Consider the following 5,422-nt stretch of genomic DNA (forward strand, 5'->3'; position numbering starts at 1 on the left):
AATTGCAAAAAATTTGAACTAAAGAAAACGATTTTTAACAGCAACAGAAAGCATCAGTTCAACCACTCGAATTTCATTAGTTCAACCGCTTGAATTCATCAATTCAAGTAGGGTAACAGAATAATATTCTGTTACGCGTAACAGAATAATATTCTGTTACGCGTAACAGAATAATATTCTGTTACGCGTAACAGAATAGCCCAGATGTATATATATATATATATACACACACACACACACATATATATATACTAATGGCGCACCGTGGAATAGTGCGCCATTACTAGTTAGCACTAGTAATGGCGCACTGTGCCTGGATGCGCCATTAGTATGTTTGGAAAAATAAAATAAAAAAATTTGTTACTAGTGGCGCACCATGTGCCTGGTGCGCCATTAGTGTCTTCCACACTAATGGCGCACCTGCACATGGTGCGCCACTGCTATATAGTAGTGGCACACCACATGTCAGGTGCGCCATTAGTATCCATTTCATCTATAGCCCTTATCCTAGTAGTGAGGGTTATGGACAAGTTCAAGGAATTGACTACGACGAGACTTAGTCGCCGGAAGCGATGCTAAAGTCGGTGAGGATCGTACTAGCTATAGCTGCATATTTTGATTACGAGATATGGCAGATGGATGTCAAGACGGCTTTCCTTCACGGAAATTTAACAGAGGGCGTGCATATGATACAACCCGAGGGTTTTTTCGATCCGACTAGCACTAGTAAGGTATGCAAGCTGAAGAGATCCATTTATGGGTTGAGGCATGCATCTCAGAGTTGGAACATTCGTTTTGATGAGGTCGTCACTAGTCTCGGTTTCATCAAAAGCGAAGAGGACGCTTGTTTATACAAGAAGTTAAGTGGGAGCTCGATAGTGTTTTTGATCTTGTATGTGGATGACATATTACTGATCGGGAACGATGTTTCGATGCTGAAGTCGGTCAAGGAGTCCTTGAATGGCAAGTTTTCGATGAAAGACCTTAGTGAGGCAGTGTATATTTTAGGCATTAAGATCTATAGAGATAGATCGAGGAGGCTGCTCGGCTTAAGCCAGAGCACGTACATAGATAAAGTCTTGAAGCGGTTCAACATGTGTGAGGCGAAGAAAGGGTTCTTACCACTCTCACATGGTATAAGGCTAAGCGAGACTCAGAGTCCTTTGACATCTGATGAGAGAAGTAGGATGAGTAGGATTTCGTATGCCTCGGCAATCGGATCCATCATGTATGCCATGATATGTACAAGGCTGATGATTTTCTCTCCGTTATTTTCTGGGAATTGAGGTTGATAAAACTATTTCTTTTGCAATAAGCCTAACAAGCAGATACCAGGCCAACCCAGGTGAGAGTCACTGGGCAGCGGTAAAGACTATTTTGAAGTACCTAAAAAGGACTAAAGAGATGTTCCTAGTTTATGGACATGAGGAAGAGCTCGTCGTAAGGGGTTACGCCGATGCTAGTTTTCAAACCGACAGAGATGATTGTCGATCACAGTCCGGATTCGTGTACGTCTTGAACGGAGGGGCAGTGCATTGGATGAGTTCCAAGCAGGATACGGTGGCCGATTCTACCACAGAAGCCGAATACATTGCGGCTTGTGAAGCTGCAAAGGAATGTGTTTGGATCCGTCATTATCTGGATGATCTTGGTATTTTCCCAGCCTTGGTGAAATCGTTGGACCATTATTGTGATAATTCTGGTGCCATCACACAAGCCAAGGAGCCAAGGAATCACCACAAGGTCAGACACATAGATCGGAAATATCACCTGATACGAAAGATCGTAAAGAATGGTGATGTAGAGTTATGCAAGATTCACACGGATGCAAATGTTGCAGATCCGTTGACTAAGCCGCTTCCACAACCCAAGCATGAGGGACACGTTAGAGCTATGGACATTCGATGTCTATTTGATTGACTCTAGTGCAAGTTGGAGACTGTTGGAGATATGCCCTAGAGGCAATCATGTATGATGATATTTACTATGTGTTTATGAATAAATATAGTCCTTGGACATTATCAGTGATGTGTATCAGCAAGTACGTGACTTGTTTGTGAGACTATGCATTGTATGATGACTATCCTAAAAGGTCCCTAGTTGAAAGGGTTGTGTGAACGCGCAGCCGACTAGACTAGCATATGACACGGTCGATGGCTTGGTCTCACTAGCCATGAAGCATTGGATGCTAACCGGATAATATGGACTTGGAAGGATCTGGTCGGATTCGACCTAATCGAATCCGACTCAAGATAAGGTCCGAGTCGGACAGACCCAACTATGAGACGCAACGATATGTCATCTGTGAGTCTCTAGTACAACATATGTTCTATGTCCTAAGACCTAAGCTGACGCATGTACTCGGGATGGTGACAGACCTGCTTTGGGCCAACCAAATGCTACTCCGTGACTGGGTAGTTACAAAGGTAGGTTTCGGGCTTGTCCAGATCCATGCGGCGAGACGTGGTCAAGCAAGATGGGATTTGCCCCTCCGATCAGGAGAGATATACTCTGGGCCCCTCGTGTGATCCGAGCAAGAGAAGCATGGCCATGCGACAAGGATTATGAGATAATCCGGATAGTGGTCGACATCACTCGAACAAGAAAGAGGTCAGCCTACCACAAGGATGACAGACTCGCCTTGAGCCCGACAACATATATCGTGTGGCAAAGGGAACAGAAGTATGATGTACAGGTTTGCCTAACCAGCTTCATGGTCTGCTTGGTGTTCGGCATGCCTTGCTAGAGGCCGCTACCAACTGTGCAGTTTGGAGGTGATCCGAACTGCGACAAAGCCGACTTGAACCTAAGAGGGCGCACACTTAAGGGAAGAAACCTACGAGGTCGGATCCGAAGACACAGGTCGAATGTGATCTGAGCTGTATTCGCATTATGGCCGAGTAGACTTGTGGGCTTTAGGGTCCGTGCGAGGCCCAGGTGTTGAGCCCACGACTGACGCCTATATAAAGTGGAGGTGTGGCACACTCAAGCGGTTGATCGCTTCGGTGCTGTCACTAGGGTTTGCATGTGTTGCGAATAGCCAGCTCCACTCGTCGCCGACTGTGTGATCGGACCTAGCAGTCCGCCGCACGGTGTTCCTCCTGCCTGCGCGGATAGCGTTAGAGGCTGTGCACTTGCGCCGCTCCGGCGAACTTGTACGTGGGATCGGACGACCGACTGTTCGAGGGAGATCGGACGAGGAGGAGACTATCCACGCGGACACGCTGCCCCAACTCTTCTTCCGCTGCACGGCACTGCACGTCTAGTGGTAACGAACTGTAATCATCTCTCGTAGCATGTTCCTGTTGTTCTGCGCGTAGGAATTTTTTAATTTGCAGTCGACACACCCTACCATAGAACCCAACATACGTACAACAGCCACTGCAAGAAAGAAAATACGGCCACGTACGTACATAAGGGCGGGGTCTTGAATGCCTACTCACGCATACGTACGGCCAGGGCTCGTGTACATGGCTGGCGCGGAACGGAGAAACTGCGTCGTCGTCATGTTCATGGGGAGGCAACGGAATGTGTTGTGTTCATCGGGAGGCAACGGAATGCGTCGTGTTCATCGGGAGGCAACGGAACGCGTGGGAGCCAACCGGCTTGGATGGAACAGCCGATGGAAACGAGGCCTGGCGTACCACAGAATGGAGGAAACGGCCTTGTGTTCGACCGACCACGTTTGAAACGGGATCCTTTTCATCGGGAGGGGTCTGGCGTACCGCAAAACGGAGGAAATGGACTTGTGTTGGACCTCCTACGGTCAAAATGGGGTCCTGTTGGTCGGGAGGTGTGTGGCATACCGCAAAACGGGCGAAACGGACCTATGTTGGAGCGCTACGGTCGAAACGGGGGTCCTGTTCATCGGGAGGGGTGTCGTGTACCACAAAACGGGGCTCCATGGGATACTGTTCATCTCCACCGTCGACCTCCTCCAGCCTCGACGGGCTACTATTCATCCACCATCGACCTCCTCCAGCCTCCACCTGCGACCATTCATCCACGGGCGCCTGTTCATCCAGCCTCCACCGCGCGCTACTCCACCGGCTACTATTCAACCACCCCTCTCCACGGGCTCCTGTTCAACCACCCCTCCACCGTCTACTATTCATCCAGCCCTCCACGGGGTCGTCCTATTCATCCAGCCCTCCACGGGGTCCTTTTCATCCAGCCCCAACCGGCTGGATCGATCAGGGTGCTGTTCATCCAGAGGCAACGCCACGGGGGCTGTTCATCCACCCCCACCGCTCACTGTTCATCCACCCCCCTCGCAACGCTCATTGTTCATCCAGAGGCAGCATCGATCGGCTTCAGTTAGCAGCAGTAGCGAAGGAATCACGCGATCGGGTTCAGTTAATAGCCATCGATTGATCGTTCGGGTTCAGTAACGCGTAGCCTGCAGTGCAATCGCTCGGGTTCAGTAGGCGAACGCCTCGCTCGGGTTCAGTTAGATCCCAACGCCTCGCACCCACGCGCGTACGTGTACGAGAGAAACGCGCGTTGCTCGGTGTCACACCCTGATTTTCATGGAACAACACTTAAGATGATAAATCATGATAAAGTGTGGTTTAACAAAAAAACTTTTGCATTATTTGAGTTGGTTTTCTCTCTGTGTTTCAAGTGCTCTTAAAAGTCAACATAGCTTCACCTTCTATACTTCATTTCCTTGATCGAAAACTTCTGCCCAATGATCATACCATGTGTATAGTACAATATAGAATTTTATTACAAAAATAATTTGGCCAAAAAGTATTTTCTAAATTTAGTTTTCCAAAAACCCCTGAATTGAGGTTTGCACTGTAAGTACTTGATTTGGGGTATCAAAAATCTTTCAAAGAGTATGTTTGATTCCTATTAGGTATAGGACTCCCAAACACCACAAAAGTATAATTTTAAAAGTCATTTTGCTATTTTATTTAAAGGCTTTTTCTTTAGGCCAGAAATGGTCTTTAATAGGTTAAAATTATTTTAATGCTTTAAAAATATTTGTGAAAATTTAGGGAAACTAAGTGGACATATATTGTCCATATATAAGAGTTTCAACACATGGTCATGTTCAAAATATTGGTCAAACCCCTCAAAAATCCTTTCTGGATATTTCAAGCTTTCGAAATATTTACAAAGGAAATATTCTCTAAAAATTCCAACAAAATTCTAGCATGTCAAATATGACATATTGGATGATCTTTCCAAGCCTCATGTCTTGGAGAACAACATAACATCACCAAATCTCTTTAAGACCATTTCTGTCTATTTTGAAGTTTGAGCAACTCTACATTGCCAAACATGTCCAAATGTTCTCAAACTTGGTGCATATGCTCCAATTGTCTAATCATGCATCTAGACCAAATGGCACAAGTTGGAGAAAAGGATATCTTGATCAAAGTGCCTCAAAACCCTCTCTGTCCAGAATCAAATT

The sequence above is a fragment of the Triticum dicoccoides genome, chromosome 3B (genome assembly GCF_002162155.2).
Source record: "Triticum dicoccoides isolate Atlit2015 ecotype Zavitan chromosome 3B, WEW_v2.0, whole genome shotgun sequence".
Lineage (NCBI taxonomy): Eukaryota > Viridiplantae > Streptophyta > Magnoliopsida > Poales > Poaceae > Triticum > Triticum dicoccoides.